The sequence below is a fragment of the Helianthus annuus genome, chromosome 7 (genome assembly GCF_002127325.2).
Source record: "Helianthus annuus cultivar XRQ/B chromosome 7, HanXRQr2.0-SUNRISE, whole genome shotgun sequence".
Lineage (NCBI taxonomy): Eukaryota > Viridiplantae > Streptophyta > Magnoliopsida > Asterales > Asteraceae > Helianthus > Helianthus annuus.
Genome location: NC_035439.2, coordinates 108,144,553 through 108,167,916, shown reverse-complemented (window position 1 = coordinate 108,167,916; position 23,364 = coordinate 108,144,553). Strand labels below are relative to the sequence as shown.

Sequence of the window (23,364 nt, the reverse complement as noted above, 5' to 3'; positions counted from 1 at the left end):
CATTGCAACGTGTCTTCGTTCCAAGTGAGCAGCTGATTATTGAAGCAGCAAATGTTGAATGTCAAGGTCACACTATGCCGCCACAGAATCCTGGTGATTCATGGCGATATCATTATGACAAACTTTGGGATTTGTTTGACATGAGAGAAGAATCAGAGGATGATGAGGATTTCTTTGATGAGCTGGATATTTTGCGAGAGTATGAGTCGCAGCTCAGGTTCCCAGCGGAGTATTCTAGAAGACCTCGGGAAACTTCAAATGATGATGAAGCAGGTCCTAGCAATGCTGGTGAACATGATGATGAAGTTGCTCCTGGTAATCAGTCGGATGTGAATGATAATCAAGAAGCTGACAACATGCCAGTTTTTGATCATGGTGATTCAGACTCTGAGGGGGAGCAGATCCAGTTTTCAAGTCAAACAAACCAAGTTGGTGAACAAGATGCAGATCAGAATGTTACTAATCTGGAGGGAAATGTAGATGTTCCAAGCGAAGTGATTCCGCGAACTCTTTCTTATCATCCAGAGGAATTGATCATAGGAGAATTACATTCAGGCGTTCGCACAAGAGTCAAATAGACCAGGGCTTAACATGTTTTTATTCTACAGTAGCACCTTTACAAACTGAATTTTCATTAAGTTGTTTTATCTCGCAGGTCGAACCGAGAACTTATAAAGAGTTGCTTACTGAAGACTCTCGGGTCATTGCAATGCAAGAAGAGTTAAGTCAGTTTGAAAAGTTGGGAGTGTGGTAGTTAGTGGATTTACCGGATGGTCAAAGGAAAATCAATACGAAATGGGTATTCAAGTGTAAGAGAGACGACAGAGGAGTGGTTGTAAGGAACAAAGCTCAACTCGTTGTTCAGGGCTTTAGTCAACAGGAAGGGATTGATTTTACAGAAGTCTATGCTCCTGTAGCACGACTAGAGGCTATCAGAATTTTCCTAGCGTTTGCGTCTCGGAAGAACTTCAAAGTTTATCAGTTGGATGTAAAATCGGCGTTTCTTTATGGGAAGGTTAAAGAGGAGGTTTATGTCGGTCAGCCGCCGGGCTTTACTGACCCAATCCACAAGAACAAAGTTTATCTGCTGGACAAAGCGCTGTATGGTTTACACCAGGCACCGAGAGCCTGGTACGAGACTTTGTCTCAACACCTACTCGCTAACAGCTTTATCAGAGGGAAAGTGGATGCCACTCTCTTCACTAAAGAGGTCGACGGACATCTTCTGATAGTTCAGATTTATGTAGACGATATAATTTTTGGGTCAACGAATGAGAAATTGTGCAAAGATTTCGAACAGGTGATGAAGCAAAAATTCGAAATGTCATCAATGGGGGAGATGAAATTCTTTCTGGGTTTACAAGTTGAACAACTACCTGAGGGAATTTTCATTCATCAGACGAAGTACGTGCATGATATTCTAGAGAAATTTGGAATGTCAAGTTCTACTCCAACTGCTACCCCACTTGCGACAAATCATGGGATTCACCCAGATCTCACGGGAGACAGGGCTGATGAAACGTTTTACTGTTCCATGATAGGTTCTTTGATGTATCTAACTGCTTCACGTCCTAATATCATGTACCCAACGTGCCTCGCAGCAAGATATAAATCTAACCCGAGAGCTTCGCACATGATCATTGTCAAGAGGATATTACGCTACTTGAAAGGAACAACCACATTGGGGTTGTGGTATCCTAGAAAAGGTGATTTTGTAACACCCCAAAAACCGAATTATTAAATTTCGAGCATGTTTTGTTTTACACGATGTGACATGGTAACTAAGTTAGTTAGCTTAGTTATAGTTACAAGTTAAATATAAGGGATGGAAAAATTTGTGACTAACAATTAACAAATTACAAGGGTTAAAAGAGGATAAATAAGAAAGTGTTTTATTTAAAGAAATGAAGTTGTGGCAAGTATGGGAATATGGTGAATCTTGAGGGGCCAAACTTGGGCAACTTGAAAGATGAAATTACATAAACTTAAAAAAAATAAAACACACACATTAGAGAGGTGTGTGTGGGCGATGGATTGAGCAGGGGAGAAGACAAACCCTAAAAACCACAAAATTCCCCAAATTGGAAGAGAAAAATGAAGGTTTGATGGATGCATGAGCTATATTCCCAACCATCTACACAAGATAAACACATGGTAAGTTGTATTTTGTGATTTGGTGATTTTGTAAGAAGTGGGTTTTTGATCAATCCACGAATTTGTATGAAATTAAGCGTTATTATGTGTTAGAATCACCATACGAAACATGTGCTATGCATAATTTTGATTAATTAGGTGTTTGGAGATGAAACCCATCATAGGTTGATGGAGATGGCGACATGGGTATGTCACCCATGTCTAGTCTTTGTTCGATCCTAGATATGTTATGTTGTATGTGACCATCTTGCTAGTTAGATTGAGCATGGTATGAAATTGATTTGGCATTTTGCTTTGCTAATGTTTGAAAGTAAATAACTAGGAAGAAAAAGAATGAAAATGCTTGTACATTATGCTTAGATATTAGTACGCACGCCAAGTGTTCGATGAAATGCCTAAGAAAACAAAATTGTGAAATCGTATGAAAGTTGTGGGTAAGTATGTATAGAAGGTGTTTATGGTGTAGTCGTTAGCAAAATAATATGTTAAGTGTGCTTAAGGTGGAGTCCATATGAGAATTCGGATTGAATGTATGGTTTGGTAAAATTATGCATTAGGAGCTTGTACCTTGTGCTTGAATGGTGTAATGCTCGCCTTGTATTAGATGTGCTTGAATCATGGTAATTAAGAGCGAAGGTGTATGATATGTGAAAGTATATGTAAGCAAATGTGTATGCGAGTATGATTATGTGATCATGTGGTTGTAAGTACTTTAGCATCATAAGTACGAAATGTACATAGTGTCGAATGGTATGTGCTAAATTAATATGTGTTTTATGCGTTAACATGATGGATTTCATGAGTCTAAAAAGATGTGATTTTGGATGTATGCTTTATGTTTATTAGACTTGACCATGAAAGTCAAATGTGAGTTATGCTTTTGATATGATCATTTATATGTGTAATCGTGTACACTAACAAGGATGTGATTGCGGTAACACGAAAGCATTAGGGATCATGTGGAAGTGGACTCAAGCACGAAAGACTAACGGGTCAAGAGGGGACAAGGAAGCCAATGCGAAAATGGACGCTCAAGGTAAGTGATTCCGTAATCACTTCTTAGTTGTTTATGTAATGTTATATGCAATTTAATTATATGTGATAATTGAGGTCGAATAGGAATGAATTGTATGATGTCAATGAAGTATTAAACGGATTTTAGTTTTGATCCGAGCAAGGTAGGTGTGATTAAGAAATTGTAGCTAAGTAGTGGAATTGGTTACTTATGTAAGGAATTCCTTTGTTATTAAGGATAGAGCATAGTTGACTAAAATGCCCTTGATAGGTATATCGGGCAAACGACCTTAGAAGTCGTTTCCAGCTATTCGATTAGAGTAATGTCTTGGACAAGTATGAAAGCGAAGTATAGGGTTTGGTATGTCATAGTCCACTTAATGCGCAAATACCCATAACGGGTCAAAAATAAGCTTTTGAGCAAAAATGGGTTAAGAGGATGCAAGACGTCCGAGAATTTAATCTTTTATGATAGGTGCCAATGAAATTATTAAAGTTCTTATGAGATTGAGGTTAAATAAACTGATTATGTTGATAAATGCACGAACGGGTCAAATAGTTAGAAAATGATAATATGTCGAACGCACGTAAGTTAAGAATTTCCTTAAACCGAACGTGGGATTTCAAGTCCATATGATAGAGGATTAAATTACGATCACGTAGGAAAAAGAATCGGGTAAAACGGACAAGAAATGAGAAAGTTATGACCAAAACTGTAAAAATTCGTCATGCTGAAAGTTGCAGGTCTGAACCAGGCGCAAGGTTGCGCCCCCCTGGCACAAGGTTGCGCCCCTGACTGATGTCATCTGTATTGCGCCAGAACTGGCACAAGGTTGCGCCAGATTGGTTCCTTCTTGCGCCAATTGCTGGTTCTTTCATATTTTTCGCATTCTTCAACTCTAAACTTGTGTGAAGGCTATCTAAATACGTTATATGCATTATATAACTATATGTAAGTATGTAAGAATGTACGTGTAGATGTGTTTATGTTTGCATGTATGTTTTCGGGTGTATTTAAATAGATGTATGACTATACATATATGAAAGTAAGTACATATGTATTAAATGGGATTGAATGTACACAAAGGAATAAAGCTTGTATGTATGTATGTATGTAAGTAAGTATGTATGTACATAAGTATGTATGCATGTATGTATGTAGGTATGAAATGTGTATGAACATACGTGTGTAGGTACTTATCCATGAAGTAGGATTTGTTGTGCATGAAAGAAAGGATCTTGTATATATGCTTATATATATGGCTCTAACATATTTGAATGGTCATGTTACTAATGGCGTGCCATGGTGAATGAAGTGTAACGCAGGAATAGCAGAGAAGTCTCACCGCGGGTCGTATGATCAGATGGAAAGCCGGAATGTAAAGAGTTAACGGAACGAAAAATAAACGTGAATGAATTTTACATGTTTACGATGCGTACTGATGTTTATGAATTTTATGTGGTGAGCGCAGGTAGTACGAGATACGAAGGATCTTCAAGGGATAGAGATCAAGGACCGAGTCACAAGACAGGTTGTACGGGAACGTTGGTGTTGAAATTTAGAAAACCCATGTCATGTATTTAATTGTAAATGAGTCGGTTGATGACTTCATGTGAAAAAGTTGTGTTAAAATGAAATCTTAAATAAGTTAAGGTATTTATAATGAAAGAAATTTTATGGCTTAAACTTCCGCTGCGACTTTTTGTCAATTACGAGTTAGGGCGTAACAAGTTGGTATCAGAGCCCTGGTTTGAGAGAATCAAGTAATAGGAGGTAAATACTTGAACTCAAACCGGTGTGCTCTCGTGACCAAGAACCCGTACAATCCAAGACTCGATCGAGGCCTAAAGGCAAAAGCGAATGTAAGTATGTATTAGATTATGTATTTGAAGGAAACTAATAGTATGTTTTGTGAAGGGTAAGCGCAATTGTTGGAAGAGATGATCCGTGAATGCGGTCTAGGACCGGCATCGAGACAAGTAATGATACGAATTGACCCCAGGTACGTAAACCTAACGTATGGGCGTATGAAATGGTATGGTTAAGCAAGTGAAAAAAAATAAATTGAACAAATTATGATAACGACATGGTAAATAAGTTTTGAAAATGTTACACGAGCCGAAACTAAATTCTTCGGACATAAGGTGGCGATTACGCGAAGACACGAAACTAGTACGTGGAACGTGTACCTGGCCAGTACACAAGAAACGTATGACGTTCGTGAGACCGTGATAATCATTACAGGTATGTCCGATAGAGTTTGGTAGCAGCTAGGCGTGTGGGTGAAATGGGTAGTAGGACTCTTGGGGGATTGAGAGTACTTTGTAGGAATGAAAGATGTGAATGCAATGCTTGAATCCGCGAGACGGATTCAAGGAATGAAATATGCGAATGCAATGCTTGAATCCGCGAGACGGATTCAAGGAATGAAATATGCGAATGCAATGCTTGAATCCGCGAGACGGATTCAAGGAATGAGAGATACGAATGATGCAAATCCCTTGCGGATTTGGTTAATATAGCGAATGCTATAATAAGCTATGCAAGTCGACTGGTTCAAGATGAACAAGTCGAGTAAGGATAAGGTACCATCCGTTTAGAACGGGTGGTCGTGAATGCAATAACAAATGTATGAAGTTCAATCCGTTATACGGATAGAACAAAAGATTTATGTTGAAAGCAATTAACCCGATGTGACCGGGTCGTAAGCGGTGTACTTGAATCTCATTATGAGAGTATATGCCATTACCCCTTTAATTGGGTAATCGAATGTGTAAAGGAAATGAAAGTATATGAGCAAATGGAACTAAAATGTTAGTATTGTAAGCGAAATAAGTATTATGACTAACTTTCAAAACGGGAAGGGCAAGTGTTTGCAAGAAAACACTGGGACAGTGAAGCGATGAGATCGTAAGCATGTCTGAATTGAAAAGGAGTACAAACATGTACCTCGATACGTATGTATATATAAATAATAAGAACGATATATTAAGAAATGGCTATGTATTGACCCGTTATGAATAGGTCTAACACACTAATGTCTTAAGAAGGAATTGAGAAAGTATTGACATATAAATGAGGTGATGTGATAAACAACGTATCTGAATGAGATCGAATGAAATGTGTAAATCACAAATTTTATAATGAGATTGACAGTAATCATGATGCAATAAAGCCACCTAGGACGGTGAAAGAATGCTCATGAATGGAAGCTCATGTTACCAGATGGACAAGATCAACCCTGTTAAGATACGGGTTCGTGAAGGAGCAAGTCAACTCGGGTTGTTACACGTTGGCTCGTGCCAAATTAGCGAGGTTAGTAAATGGTTTAACTTGTGGATGTTAAATAGAAAGTTACATATTGAATAATACTTCTATGCGAACTGGTGGTACTGAATTGAGTGATCGTAACTGTGGAAATTCTGATAGAATATAAGAAACGACAAGTATCGATAAGAAATGCTAACCTTGATGCTCGGCTTGTTGGCCATGTTCATTTGAACAAGGCATTGTAGAAAAGATATGCATGACATAACTAACAATAGTAACCATGAAAATAATGCTTAGTCTTCATGTTAAGTACGGATAAGTAGGTGTAAAAAGGGTGATTTGGTTGTAATAATAAGTCTTTGAATGATTGCAGTAGGCGTATGATAATATATCGACCCTTCCTATGAGCTTAAAGCTAATCAGAGGTAATGGTAGTAATGGAATGTTTAGGATAGCTCTTAGTGAACCAAATAAAAGATAGCATATGATGTATGAGTAGTATGAAATAAATCGATTTATTTTGATTAGTAAATGTATGAATGTAATATGGTTAAATAGGAAGCTAGAAACAGGTTGTGACCTTAGGTCTTTACGAGTAATAATTGTATACATTTGGAATAAGTTCAATGAATGAAATGCAAGTGATAGTATGTACTAGAAACTAGCAATATAAAGTGAAAGACACTAATAAGAGCTCTGGATCAGACCCTGACCTCGTGTGATTATGAAAGTAAATTACTAATTTAAGAAGATAAGGACAATGCGTACGATCATAATTATTCATGAATAAGACTTTTGCAAAGACCCCGAATGACTTATGTTGTAATGTGCCCTTTGAATGAGTACAATAGAAAGGTAAGAGTAAGAACGAGAAAGGTTTCGGGGACGAAACCTTCTTTAAGGGGGGTAGACTTGTAACACCCCAAAAACCGAATTATTAAATTTCGAGCATGTTTTGTTTTACACGATATGACATGGTAACTAAGTTAGTTAACTTAGTTATAGTTACAAGTTAAATATAAGGGATGGAAAAATTTGTGACTAACAATTAACAAATTACAAGGGTTAAAAGAGGATAAATAAGAAAGTGTTTTATTTAAAGAAATGAAGTTGTGGCAAGTATGGGAATATGGTGAATCTTGAGGGGCCAAACTTGGGCAACTTGAAAGATGAAATTACATAAACTTAAAAAAAATAAAACACACACATTAGAGAGGTGTGTGTGGGCGATGGATTGAGCAGGGGAGAAGACAAACCCTAAAAACCACAAAATTCCCCAAATTGGAAGAGAAAAATGAAGGTTTGATGGATGCATGAGCTATATTCCCAACCATCTACACAAGATAAACACATGGTAAGTTGTATTTTGTGATTTGGTGATTTTGTAAGAAGTGGGTTTTTGATCAATCCACGAATTTGTATGAAATTAAGCGTTGTTATGTGTTAGAATCACCATACGAAACATGTGCTATGCATAATTTTGATTAATTAGGTGTTTGGAGATGAAACCCATCATAGGTTGATGGAGATGGCGACATGGGTATGTCACCCATGTCTAGTCTTTGTTCGATCCTAGATATGTTATGTTGTATGTGACCATCTTGCTAGTTAGATTGAGCATGGTATGAAATTGATTTGGCATTTTGCTTTGCTAATGTTTGAAAGTAAATAACTAGGAAGAAAAAGAATGAAAATGCTTGTACATTATGCTTAGATATTAGTACGCACGCCAAGTGTTCGATGAAATGCCTAAGAAAACAAAATTGTGAAATCGTATGAAAGTTGTGGGTAAGTATGTATAGAAGGTGTTTATGGTGTAGTCGTTAGCAAAATAATATGTTAAGTGTGCTTAAGGTGGAGTCCATATGAGAATTCGGATTGAATGTATGGTTTGGTAAAATTATGCATTAGGAGCTTGTACCTTGTGCTTGAATGGTGTAATGCTCGCCTTGTATTAGATGTGCTTGAATCATGGTAATTAAGAGCGAAGGTGTATGATATGTGAAAGTATATGTAAGCAAATGTGTATGCGAGTATGATTATGTGATCATGTGGTTGTAAGTACTTTAGCATCATAAGTACGAAATGTACATAGTGTCGAATGGTATGTGCTAAATTAATATGTGTTTTATGCGTTAACATGATGGATTTCATGAGTCTAAAAAGATGTGATTTTGGATGTATGCTTTATGTTTATTAGACTTGACCATGAAAGTCAAATGTGAGTTATGCTTTTGATATGATCATTTATATGTGTAATCGTGTACACTAACAAGGATGTGATTGCGGTAACACAAAAGCATTAGGGATCATGTGGAAGTGGACTCAAGCACGAAAGACTAACGGGTCAAGAGGGGACAAGGAAGCCAATGCGAAAATGGACGCTCAAGGTAAGTGATTCCGTAATCACTTCTTAGTTGTTTATGTAATGTTATATGCAATTTAATTATATGTGATAATTGAGGTCGAATAGGAATGAATTGTATGATGTCAATGAAGTATTAAACGGATTTTAGTTTTGATCCGAGCAAGGTAGGTGTGATTAAGAAATTGTAGCTAAGTAGTGGAATTGGTTACTTATGTAAGGAATTCCTTTGTTATTAAGGATAGAGCATAGTTGACTAAAATGCCCTTGATAGGTATATCGGGCAAACGACCTTAGAAGTCGTTTCCAGCTATTCGATTAGAGTAATGTCTTGGACAAGTATGAAAGCGAAGTATAGGGTTTGGTATGTCATAGTCCACTTAATGCGCAAATACCCATAACGGGTCAAAAATAAGCTTTTGAGCGAAAATGGGTTAAGAGGATGCCAGACGTCCGAGAATTTAATCTTTTATGATAGGTGCCAATGAAATTATTAAAGTTCTTATGAGATTGAGGTTAAATAAACTGATTATGTTGATAAATGCACGAACGGGTCAAATAGTTAGAAAATGATAATATGTCGAACGCACGTAAGTTAAGAATTTCCTTAAACCGAACGTGGGATTTCAAGTCCATATGATAGAGGATTAAATTACGATCACGTAGGAAAAAGAATCGGGTAAAACGGACAAGAAATGAGAAAGTTATGACCAAAACTGTAAAAATTCGTCATGCTGAAAGTTGCAGGTCTGAACCAGGCGCAAGGTTGCGCCCCCCTGGCACAAGGTTGCGCCCCTGACTGATGTCATCTGTATTGCGCCAGAACTGGCACAAGGTTGCGCCAGATTGGTTCCTTCTTGCGCCAATTGCTGGTTCTTTCATATTTTTCGCATTCTTCAACTCTAAACTTGTGTGAAGGCTATCTAAATACGTTATATGCATTATATAACTATATGTAAGTATGTAAGAATGTACGTGTAGATGTGTTTATGTTTGCATGTATGTTTTCGGGTGTATTTAAATAGATGTATAACTATACATATATGAAAGTAAGTACATATGTATTAAATGGGATTGAATGTACACAAAGGAATAAAGCTTGTATGTATGTATGTATGTAAGTAAGTATGTATGTACATAAGTATGTATGCATGTATGTATGTAGGTATGAAATGTGTATGAACATACGTGTGTAGGTACTTATCCATGAAGTAGGATTTGTTGTGCATGAAAGAAAGGATCTTGTATATATGCTTATATATATGGCTCTAACATATTTGAATGGTCATGTTACTAATGGCGTGCCATGGTGAATGAAGTGTAACGCAGGAATAGCAGAGAAGTCTCACCGCGGGTCGTATGATCAGATGGAAAGCCGGAATGTAAAGAGTTAACGGAACGAAAAATAAACGTGAATGAATTTTACATGTTTACGATGCGTACTGATGTTTATGAATTTTATGTGGTGAGCGCAGGTAGTACGAGATACGAAGGATCTTCAAGGGATAGAGATCAAGGACCGAGTCACAAGACAGATTGTACGGGAACGTTGGTGTTGAAATTTAGAAAACCCATGTCATGTATTTAATTGTAAATGAGTCGGTTGATGACTTCATGTGAAAAAGTTGTGTTAAAATGAAATCTTAAATAAGTTAAGGTATTTGTAATGAAAGAAATTTTATGGCTTAAACTTCCGCTGCGACTTTTTGTCAATTACGAGTTAGGGCGTAACAGATTTTACGCTCGAAGGGTATTCCGATTCGGATTTAGGATGCTGCAAAGTCAATACCAAATCAACAACTGCAGGATGCCAGTTCTTTGGATCTAGATTGGTTACCTGGCAGTGTAAGAAACAAATGTCTGTGGCGCTATCTACATGTGAAGCGGAGTACGTTTCTGCTAGCAGTTGCTGCTCTCAGATCCTGTGGATACAGCAACAGATGCTCGACTACGGTTTGCAGTTTCTTAACACACCTCTATTTATTGATAACGAGGCCGCAATAAATATAACAAAGAATCCAGTACATCACGCTAAAACTAAACATATAGGAATTCGTCATCACTTTATTCGCGATTGTTTCGAGAAAAATTTGATACGAATTGAGATAATCCACACTGACGAACAGAAAGCTGATTTACATACCAAAGCTTTTGATAAAAATCGGTTTAAATATTTGTTAAAATTGAACGGTATGAAGCTTCTGTCGGTGTCGGACGACATAATTGGCGTTGATGAGAGTACTGTTGTGGATGAAGACGAGAAACAATCTGCAATGGTTTGTCGATTTTTTACTTGTTTTGGTATTTAGGGGGAGTAGATAGATGTATATAGTTTATTTTCAGAAAATCCAAAAACAGTAAAAAATGCAAAAATACAAAAACATGATAAAATTTGAAAAAGAGCTTGTGTATATAGGGAAAATGATAGTACATTGGATAGACAATTACAATATGCTAAAGATTTGTAAAGTCTAAATGAGTTAAACAGTCTCACTAATGATGTGTCGATAGGTTTTCGCACATTTAGTAGATTTATTCGGGATATAAACCTAAAATTTCAAACTTGTGAAATTCGTGGGGAACACTATTTGGATATATAGGTAACCCCTGAAATCCCGTTTGAAAGGTCTCGTATTCTGATATACTAGGTTTTTATACTCAATGATGTCTGGGGTATTATTCCGGGACTTCTGCTGAACGGAAGTTCTGACCTAGTCCTTGGCTAATACTTTTACCAAATGCTTGAAACATAGCATAAACCCTCAGCATGCAGATGAAACAATAAAATTGATAGTCGCTGCTGTTGTAACTAAAAGATCCTCTAAATGGGACATACTGAAAACAATAAAATTGATATCTCTCTGCGCATACGGAAGTATCGACCTGAGATCCCTCGGCCCTCGCATACCTAATTTATGTACAGATATCATTGTAGTATACTCACCTGTAAGACTGAATATTGGGATTCTGGATACGGGAGTATATTCAAGAGGTGGGACACATAATTTGAGCTAAGTTCATAAGTCATCTAAATCGTATCCTAAATAGATTGAAATCTGTGTGAGAATTTAAGATGGATCAGTATATCGACAATCGAGGTGAATTGTTTAACTCTGAGCATGTAATTAAGCTTAACGGTACTAGTAATTTGTCTGAAAAGTTGATATTATTCCCTGACACGCTCACCAAAAATAAGTTTGTATATAGTTCAATTTCTGTATATTCTACAATTTAAGTTTTCTGTATTTCATTTCTTAGTTTAGAACACATTACAAAATTCAAAAAGATTTTATTTCTGCTTTATTTTTGACAAACCAAAGTAGAGAGTTGATTGTTGGATTCTCGGAGATTGAAGCAGATGCAGGAAAGTTCTGAGCTAAAGAATGAGGAGAGCTTACTTTGTTGAAATTTGAAGATGTTTTCAAAGTTAAAACAAGTTCATTAAGTTGATGCTTGTTACATTATTTTCAGAAAAAAAAATGGAAAATGTTTTTACAAATCAGTTTGATTCGTCAAATGATCAACCAAGGTCATTAAGTTGAACTTGGTAGATTAATTGTGTAATCAGGGTCATTAATTTGGACCTGAATACTTGAGTGGATTTCTAAAGCTGATTGAGTTTATGAGTTATTATTAAAAAGATAGTTTGTAATGTTATTGGTTGAGTAACAGGTTTGGACTTCATTATTCCCAACGGAAGCTAAATGTCAAAGTTTGAACCAGATTTCTCAGATCCCAACATATTGAGAGGGGGAGTCTGTGAAAGGGGGAGTCTGGATCAACAGCTAAAGGGGAGTCTGAAAATGGAGTCAGGTTGTGATCCTAAACCTGTGAAGAATGCTTATGATGAGAAGACAGAGAGTTGGAGAAAAGACCAAGACTGAAGACTTAGGAGCTGAAGACTTCGTCAACATCCAAGGGGGAGTCTGTTGATGCATGGAATGTCTGTTGACTACGTCTACATCACGTCTTAGGTCAAGATAGGTCAAATTAGGAGCTAGAAAGTCAAAAACATGTTTTATATATGTAGTTTCGCTTTTATGACATATGTGTAAGAGGTTTCGCTTGAGTGTCATAGAGATTTCGCTTCAAGGGTATTGAAGAGGTTCCGCTTGTAGGTCATGTCATACAAGCGAAACATCAGTGGCTATATATAGTTCACAGGAGCGAAACCAAGCTAGTAGTTGTGTGTGCACTGAAGCGAAACATAGAGAGCATTTGGTGTAAAACTCTGTCAAATCTGATTCAAAATGCAATAGAAAGGAAGGAATTGAATAGGAATAGCTGTTGTTACTTCATTTACGTTGATTCCGCCTTCGTACATGAAGATGAACATTCTCAACTGACTGTTTAGGGTCGGAACACGGTCCAACAAAAGGAATATCCAAAATTTTATTTCAAAAAGCTTTCAGTTGATTATGAAAACGGTGAAATTGTTCGGTCACCATAATTATTGAACTATTTCAATCATTTTGACACCTTGCGGTAACGGTATAAACTTGTAGCTTGCGCTAATCATAAGCATATGAATCATTCAAAACCATGTATTTCTTTCGTTTAACTCATCCTTGAAAATAGTCTTAATACAACTATGTGTTAAGACAATGATACACTAAACTCTGTTGTATTTCGGTGTATCCTTGTAATTCACTCATCTCAACCCATTGATTTTCTCATCTATTCGATGATTCACAAATCATTTTCATACTTCTATTTTATTCAAGTTGGTTGATTCTGAATCTTCGTTAGTTGACAATCAAAGTGAATTTTCTGTTGACAGTAAATTCTATCGTTTCTGAAAATCATTCCCAAACTTGTAAACATTCACATCCATTGATCATATATCTTTTGGCTTGAACCTAATCACCTTGGAAACAATATCAGTTCATCTCATTCATTTGAACACCTCATCTTTTGAAATATCCCGATTCGCTTCCTTGAAACTCTCAGTTAATTTCGAAAACGGTGAATTTATTCGGTCACCATAATTATTGAATTCTTACAGCACTTTGCAGTGTCTGTATAAATTTGTAGCCATGCTAATAATAAACCCTATTCAATACTTCATTCATTTGATTCATCATTTTCAATGGTCCTGATACAGTTATGTATTCAGACCATGATACACTAAATTCTATTGTATTGTCCAGCGTATCCTTACCATTTAAGTAAACGATATTGATTTTCGGGTTGATCATTGACAAATCAATTTTTCATACTTCCATTCACAAATAGAGATTTATCAATTTAGAATCTCCCTCAATTGATCAAAGTAAGTTCTTTTCTAACATTGAATTCTATTGTTTCTACAAAAGTCATTTTATTTCAAAATTCATGCCTATCAAATATCTTTTTGATTCATGAGACTTGGTCAAACTTGTTAATATTATTATTTCATCCCATTTGGTCAAACATCAATTCCTGAAACTAAAGTTTTAAAACCATTGAATTCCAACTATCCTATGATATTGATCTTTTGATTCCATCCCAGACACCATGATATATTAAAAGAAGTAACGTAACCCCAAGAAGATATCATAATCCAAATCTCGAGGACGAGATTTAAAACAAGGTGGGGAGGATGTAACAAATCTCATTACAATTATTATTTATTAAATTATATTATCCAATAGGAAACCCTAATTGAGATCCCCAAGTAATCCTGCATAAACCCTAAAAATTTCAGAACAATCAGAATCAGGACCAGGGCCCCTAAAACTCAGTGGGGGGGGGGGGTAAACCCTAGTTAGTAATATCCACACAGTTTGCTGTCTAAATCGAAATTTAACATTCCGTCGACTCAGCTAGGCTACAAACACACGTGGCAACCCTATGATGAGATGTGACCCGTCGCGCCACACGACGCCCCCTATGTAACCCCTCGCGTCATGCGACACACTCAAATTTTCAGTATAAATAGAGGAGTTTGGGACTTAGATTTCTTCGTTGGAACGATGATAAAACTCAATTCATACGCTGAGATATTGTTCAAATACTACCAAACACACACATAAGCTCGAATTCTGCTACGATACAAGGTATTAACTCAATCGCTGCTACGATTCAATATCCGATCGATTTAAACTATCCGAGGGATGTTTAAGTGCTGTTCAAACCCGGGTTATACTTTGTCATTCGTCGTGATTCCGACAGGATGTTTGAGTGTCGCCCAAACTCGGGCTATGCTCTATCATTCGTTGGGAATCCGCTGGATGTTTAAGTATTGCACTTTGTTATTCGTCGTGAAGGTTTAAATCTCGTGAGCTTATCGTAAAAGTTGTATTCAGTTACTTACCTAGTTTCGTGTGCATTATCGCTTAAATTAGGTTATCAGGCTTATCAGTAGACTAAACATTACCCCATACCCTTACAATCAAAGTAGATGCTAAGTCTCAGAAGAATATGAATCAGGAAGCTTGTTAAATCAATACTGCATGCTTATAATGTGAGTCAGTCTCTTTTTATCAACTGTTTTACAATACCTCAAATTATTTTCAAAAGGTTATAATTACAGGGATTAAGTCGTGGTTATCTTGAATCACTGGCTAGTGGGGTATTGTGCACATTACTAATTTCTCACGGGTTAGGCTAATAAGCCCTAACACAGGTTAGGCTAATATGCCCTAACAGTGCGTCATTACTTGGGGAGGGACCCAATAGTGATATGACCATCGTCAGCAAGTGACAAAGTGCCAGATAAAAATAAGATAGAAGCCATTGTAATCGCTCTTATGCTGTAATTTATAACTAATGGTCATTTTATAAAACCTAATTGAACTCACTCAGTATTTCCTGCTGATAAAACCTTTTTAAAACGCGTTTCAGGTAATTACAGTAGATTGGAGTAAGAATTGGATACATCAACAAGACTTACAAAAGTGGCTCATTTTATCAATTAAATTAAATTAAGAATTTTCATTTCATGTAATCGGGTATATCCCATATTAAAGCTACCTTTGTAAAATATGGGTTTATCCCATCTATTTAATAAATAAAATCCGGTGTTTCTAAACTCTGATATTTTTTCCTAACTCACGTTTCTGATGAAATTTCCGCTGCACTGTTTTCAAAAATAACCACCGGTACCACTTGGCTGCTCGCGGCTCCCGATTCCGTCCAGGGTGGGGTTGGGGGCCGTGACAATGCCGAAGACTCGACACTGAAGACTTCGTCAACATCCAAGGGGGAGTCTGTTGGTACATATGTCTGTCGACTTCGTCTTGTATCGAGTCTTGTATTAGTTTAGTTAGATCAGGGCACGTAGAACAAGAAAATGAGAAATGTATTGATAAGGGACATTTCACACGCAATGGGAAACAGTGATTTCGTACGAAATGAACTGTCCATTTTGCACGAAATGATCATTTCGTGTGAAACTGATTCTGTGAGAACTGTTTCGTGCGAAATAGCTGCCCTTATATATATGTGCCTTGCGATCTCATTTGTATCGATCTGATTCCGGTGCCGAAGTGCTGCCGAAGTGTCTCCAGGCTGTAATTTGTTGTGTTTTCAATATAAGATACAGTTTAAAGTGATTTTTGTGTAAATCAGCTGAAACAACTTCGATACGAATGAATTCCGCCTCTCGTATTGATTAGAACTCTTCTGAACGACTCGTTTTGGGTCAGAAAATGATCATACATACCGAACCAACTGGGAGGGTATTAAGCCAAGCCTTAGCTCGGTCTTTTAGTGAAAATGGTAATATTTGAAGGCGGATGGCGTCATTTGATGCTCCATTGATCCGAAATGTATCACATATTTCCAAGAAGTTAGTAATATGTAAATGGGGATCTTCGTCCGGAAGCCCATGGAAGGTTACAGAGTTTTGGAGCATTTGTATCAAATGCGGCCGAAGTTCGAAGTTGTTGGCCTCGACATTCGGTGCATTGATAGCGGCGCCGAGATTACCTACGGTGGGTCGTAGGTAATCCATGAGGGTACGTTGATCCGCCATTGGAAGTGGGTCCCCCGAAACTTTCTCTTGGTTTTTAGCTTTAAGTCTTTTTCTTAGAAAGCGTTCGGGTTCGTCAAGAGGTTCTTTTATGTCTCTACTAGAACTAGAGCTCATACACTGCGTAGAAAGTTCAGATGTGGCGCATGTTTCCAAGTCCTGCAATAAATACAAAAAAGAACGTTGGTTAGAAGTTTCACCACGGCCCCGTGCTTAGATGAACACGACTCGTGGTCGGAGATACAGTGATTGTTTTCCGAATCCCTTTTACTGGGGAGCTCGACACGGCCCCGTGCTACACCCACACGGCCCTGTGCTCAACTCTCTGTAACTCGGAAAATAAAAACTACCAGTAACAAGTAACAATGCTGGGAACGGCCCGTGCTGAGCTCTGCAGAAACTCAAAATTTATGAAAAATCCTAAAAAATAGAAAAATAAGAAAAAAAGATTAGGCCGTTGATTCCTAACTTTCTTAAAATCCTTGTGTCCCCGGCAACGGCGCCAAAAACTTGATGTGCGTGTAGCGTTATATAATTTTTATGTATATTTTTAGCCCTTTTTACACTTTAGTCAAGTTTTAAATTTATAAAACACGATATTTTACTAACACTAAACACGCATATGGGCAAGTGCATGCATCGTGAGCGTAGTATAGCGTTGGTAAGATACCGAGGTCGTCCAAAGACACAAGAGCTTTTAGTACCGGTTTATCCTCAACGTCTAATCAAATCTAGATTTTAGAAAAAGGTTTAAACATGAAAATAAAAACTAAAAATGCTGAAAATAAACATAAAATCAAAAACAGATAGACAAGATGAATCACTTAGACCCGACTCGCCTTTAGTGTAACCTTTGATTATTTCCGCACTTTTGCACTTTTTAAGAGATTATCTTAGTTATAGTAGTAGGCCCCACTTTTGAAGGTGAAGTTACCCTCAACCCAGTAGTTTGAGTCAGCAAGGATACAATCCTAAAGGGTTGGATTATTGAAAGATAATTAATTAAGTTATTAATGCGTAATGTGGTAGCCCCCTCTTTTGAATGTGACGTTGCCCTCGGCTAAGTAGTTTGAGTCAGCAGGGATACAATCCTAAGTAGCCGGAATAATGTTTTAATAGTCGTTTACATACGGGGGGATCAAGAAATTCGAACCCCCGCCATCCAATACCAGTGGGTATTGAAGGAGACCTACTAAGCTTGACCCAGGTCCTTATAGGATCTATACCCTGAACAAGGCAAGACGCTTACCAAACTATTCCCTTAACCCCCGACCAGGTAGCCAACATATCTCCATATAGGCCGTGGAGATATGGATGGTGTAAATCTTTTATTTTATATAGACAGTAAAATAACGCCAAGACACTACGGACAAGTAGTGGTGGATGTGGGTTGTGATGGTGGTGGTGGGTGGGTGAAGTGTGAGAGGGGTGGTTTGCCAAGGGATGCCTTTGAAGTGAACCAAGCACCTCTATTTATAGCCTGCACAGAAGCCTGGACACGGCCCCGTGTCCATTGGGCACGGCCCCGTGTCCACCCATCTTCTCTTTCTTCATTAATTTTAGTTTGTCTGCATTAGTTGACCACGCCCCCGTGTCTGCTGGGCACGGCCCCGTGTGAAGAAGTGTATTATCAAGATTTGCCTAGATTCTGTGAATCTTAGCGTTGACCACGGCCCTGTGTCCGCTGGGCACCCCCCTGTGTTGGGAGATAGAAGCTTCTACAACTTTATCTTTTCTGCACTTTTGCACTTTTTAAGAGATTATCTTAGTTATATTAGTAGGCCCCACTTTTGATGGTGACGTTACCCTCAACCCAGTAATTTGAGTCAGCAAGGATACAATCCTAAAGGGTTGGATTATTGAAAGATAATTAATTAAGTTATTAATGCGTAATGTGGTAGCCCCCTCTTTTGAATGTGACGTTACCCTCGGCTAAGTAGTTTGAGTCAGCAGGGATACAATCCTAAGTAGCCGGGTTAATGTTTTAATAGTCGTTTACATACGGGGGGATCAAGAAATTCGAACCCCCGCCATCCAATACCAGTGGGTATTGAAGGAGTCCTACTAAGCTTGACCCAGGTCCTTATAGGATCTATACCCTGAACAAGGCAAGACGCTTACCAAACCATTCCCTTAACCCCCGACCAGGTAGCCAACATATCTCCATATAGGCCGTGGAGATATGGATGGTGTAAATCTTTTATTTTTTATAGACAGTAAAATAACGCCAAGACACTACGGACAAATAGTGGTGGATGTGGGTTGTGATGGTGGTGGTGGGTGGGTGAAGTGTGAGAGAGGTGGTTTGCCAAGGGATGCCTTTGAAGTGAACCAAGCACCTCTATTTATAGCCTGCACAGAAGCCTGGACACGGCCCCGTGTCCATTGGGCACGGCCCCGAGTCCACCCATCTTCTCTTTCTTCATTAATTTTAGTTTGTCTGCATTAGTTGACCACGCCCCCGTGTCTGCTGGGCACGGCCCCGTGTGAAGAAGTGTGTTATCAAGATTTGCCTAGATTCTGCGAATCTTAGCGTTGACCACAGCCCCGTGTCCGCTGGGCACCCCCCCTGTGTTGGGAGATAGAAGCTTCTACAACTTTATCTTTTCTGCAGACACTTGGGCACGCCCCCGTGCTCAATGAGCACGGGGCGTGTTCAGCCCTCTGTTCTCTTGTTTTTGCTTGGGAAGACACTGTCGAGGGTTCGGGCATGCCACGTTTACTCCTTTTCTTGTATTATTGTTAGATTTAGCTGCATTTTTTGCTTCTTTTGTTCTATTAAGCTCATTTATCCCTGAAAATACAAAAGGAAGACAAAAGCACACTTTTTCCAACATTAGTACTAAAAAAGGGTTAGTTTTAAGCCACATTTAATGTAATTTATATGTTGCATTTTACACACATCACAGAGGCATGGGTTACAGCTATGAACCTTCTAGAAGACCTCATCGTGCACAGCCATTCGGTTACAACCGAATGGTGACTGGCATAATCCTAAGGGTTCATCTAAGTCATGACGATGGAACTGACTTAGAGAAGGATTCGTACAAACCCACCTTCCACGTGGCATCTCCCCAGCCATTGATCACATTCACAATCCGTGTGCTTGAATGGATGTTGATGATCAACGGAAAAGAGCATAACCGCTTATGGAAAATGCTTTCCGTTACTATCTCCGTTAATAGATTTTCCCGCCCAAATCCAAGCTATAAATAAGACAGGTCAGGTATGATTTCCCAAGTTACATTCACTTCACTTTCACTACTTCTTCTCCTTCATTGAGATCTGTACTTATTCTCATGCCTGAGGGTGGTCATGGAGAGAACCCCGATTCTCCACGTGGCATGTCTAACGGCTGTTTGTTTTGCAGATATCGTCAAAGTAGAAACCCAGTTAAACCACGAATCGAGCGAGTAGGTTAACCGTTTTATGCAGAACTAAACCCCTGGTCCGATTGATTCCGGTCATTCAAACCACTGTTTCTTCATTAGCGCCCACCGATTCTTCAATTTTCATTCTCATCTTCTCATTTTGATTCATTTCTCTTCAATCCCTATTTTCCATGGGAGAGACTCCGTCAAATCGCCCATTAGGTCCTCGATTTGAGAATAGGGGAAATTCAACCCGTGTTACCCAGATCGACGGAATCATGGGAAAAACAGCTATTAACAGAAAAATTCATCATGAGATACACAGCCCTGTTGCGTCAGAAATACAATCTGGAACCCAGATTAATCCAGATCTACTTTCAGAACAGACTCCAGCTTATTGGTTCACCAAATTCCAGAATACCATAAATGAAATTTTTGCAGCAAAATATGTCACTCCGATGCAAATGGTGAACACATCTAATGAATCTCCTAATAATTTTTCAAACCTGCCGACTAAAGTAATAGAGGTATACCCTCAAACAAACACCAGATCTGAATCTCTCCATACTAGATTTGGTTACAAGGAGTCTCGGGAAGAGTACGTGCTTCAGAAGAAAACCAGTACAGAACAAACACACATGGTGCAAAGGGGACCCTCACGTAAATCACACAGACGGAGCCACAGTCAACACTGGCGAGAGCAACAAGTAGTCTCCCCCGTTGTTCCAAGAGGTCCTCAAGAGGAACGTCCGGTCATCATAACTGGTATCTTCGGTCATTATCGTACTGATTACAAGTTCATTGATCCGAGTAGGTACTCGGATATAATTTACGAGCAATGCTTTAAAAAATTAGACCCAGAGGACAAGGCACGCTTGAAACCAGTCGATTTTCCTCTAACTGTTTTCTACAATGAAGCCGTCTTCCCGCTGGGACAAATCGCCTTTGTTGTAACACTCTCAGACAGAGAGCACTCGCGCACTATCACAGTCAATTTTATGGTTATGCCAGCTACATCAGGCCATGATGTATTGCTGGGAAGACGTTCATAGAGGGAGTTCAGCATGATTACTTCCATACCACACACCGCTTATGGTTTTCCAACAGAAACCGGAGTAGCAATCCTATAATCCAATAAAAAGGTGATGTATATAGACGACAAGCCACCAGTAAAGGTTGCGAAGCCATCACCACCAAATAAACCAGAGAAGTGGGTCCTCAACGAGGAACACCCTGAGCAAACCATCCTCCTAGGGCACGCTGTCTCACCTGCAATTCGCGCAAAGTTGAAAAAAACTTTTGTCTGAGAATATGGATATATTTGCATGGTCCCCAGCGGACATGACTGGGGTACTAAGAGAGATAACACAACATTGTTTAAATATCCGACCTTCCGCGGAACCAGTCGTGCAAGGGAAGCGCATCCTTAGTACATAAAAGGCTTACGCAATGAATGAACAAGTAGCCGAATTACTTCAAGCTGGGATTCTATGGGAAGTATAATACCAAACCTGGGTCGCTAACCCAGTAATGGTACAGAAACACAACGGCGGCTGGCGCATGTGTGTCGATTTCAAAGATCTTAACAAAGCTTGCCCAAAAGACTGTTACGCCCTTCCAGAGATAGACAAGAAGGTAGATTCCTTAGCATCCTTTCGCAGGAAATGTTTCTTAGATTGCTATAAAGGATATCATCAAGTACAAATGAAAGAAAAGGACAAAGACAAAACGGCCTTCCGCACAGACAAAGGTATTTTTTGTTATACAAAAATGCCTTTCGGCCTCCACAACGCTGGAGCCACTTATCAACGTCTAATGGATAGAGTCTTCGGAGACGATATTGGAATAACAGTAGAAGTTTACATGGACGACCTTGTTATCATGAGTCGGGAAGAAGAATCTATGCTCGCGAACATTCAGCGTACTTTCGACTCCCTGCGCAGAGTTAACCTAAAGCTGAATCCGGTAAAATGTTCATGCGGAATGGAAGAAGGCAAATTCCTAGGGTTTATTGTAACCAAAGATGGTTTCAAGGTTAACCTAGAGAAAGTAGAAGCCAATCAACTTATGCCACCACCAGCATCCATCAAAGAGATGCAACGCCTGGTCGGTCGGTTAGCAAATCATGCTGCCAAATCATATCCACTCATCAGCACGTTACACAACTGCGTTAAAAAGAGCCAGTTCCAATGGACCCCAGAAGCGGAAAAAGCTTTCCAACAAATGAAAAAGTGTTTGATTCAGCTACCAACCTTAACGACTCCGCCGTAAAAATGAACCATTAATCCTATACGTCTCCGCAACAGAGGTAGCAGTCGGCGTAGTACTAATGGTTGAAAGGGATAGGGTTCAAACTCCGATATACTACATCAGCAAAATGCAAACTAGTCCAGAAACACACTATTTTATAACGGAGAAACTTGTCCTCGCCCTAGTTCACGCATCACGCAGGCTGCAATGATATTTTTTTAGTCACGTTATCACAGTCCTTACCAACTATCATCTAGGACAAGTCTTGTCACCAGATGTCATGGGAAGGTTAGCCAAGTGGGCTATTGAGCTAGGTAGATACAACATCTTTTGCAAACCACACCCAGCTATCAAGGGACAAGTCCTGGCAGACTTTGTTACTGAAGTTCCTGTCAACAAAATCCAGGAATGTGAAGCCATACATAATCCTACCCCCGTCTTCGACGACAGGGTTTAGACCTTACATACAGATGGCGCTTCAAATGATGACGGCGCGGTAGTAGACCTTCGCCTGGTTAGCCCCGACAACCACGAACCTACGTACACCATTCGTCTAGATTTCAAGAGTACTAACAACGAAGAAGAGTACGAAGCGTTCCTCGCAGGTCTCCGCATGGCACTCAAAATGGGAGCGAAAAATCTTGAAGCACATGTCGATTCAAAGTTGGTAGCAGAGCAAGTCAACGGTCATTATAACGCAAAAGGCAAAGCAATGGCCTTATACCTTAAACAGGCAAGAATTCTGATCAACCAGTTTCAGACCTTCAAGATAATCCACATCAACAGAAGCGAGAACAAGCACGCGGATGCGCTAAGCAAATTAGCTGCTACAAGCTTTAAGCACCTCGCAAAGGAAGTCCGCATTGAAGTTCTCTCAAATCCTTCCGTCCCTTTAAGGCAGGTAAACATAATAGAGGTCGGGAATCCATCTTGAATGTCCCCAATCATTATGTATTTGCAACATGGAACTCTCCCATAAGGGAAG

At 38.9% G+C, this 23,364-nt stretch overlaps 1 long non-coding RNA gene across 5 annotated transcripts; it reads left to right on the top strand.

Moving 5' to 3' along the window:
• Nucleotides 1–2,020: 2,020 nt before the first annotated feature.
• Nucleotides 2,021–4,700, top strand: LOC118480382. Of its 5 annotated transcripts, none has more exons than XR_004862346.1 (4): nt 2,021–2,154; nt 3,101–3,190; nt 4,495–4,547; nt 4,641–4,698. It is a non-coding gene; the product is annotated as an uncharacterized LOC118480382 (long non-coding RNA). The 5 variants fall into 5 exon arrangements; XR_004862345.1 differs by having other exon boundaries at nt 4,485–4,547; XR_004862342.1 differs by lacking the exon at nt 4,495–4,547 and having other exon boundaries at nt 4,641–4,700.
• Nucleotides 4,701–23,364: the final 18,664 nt, after the last annotated feature.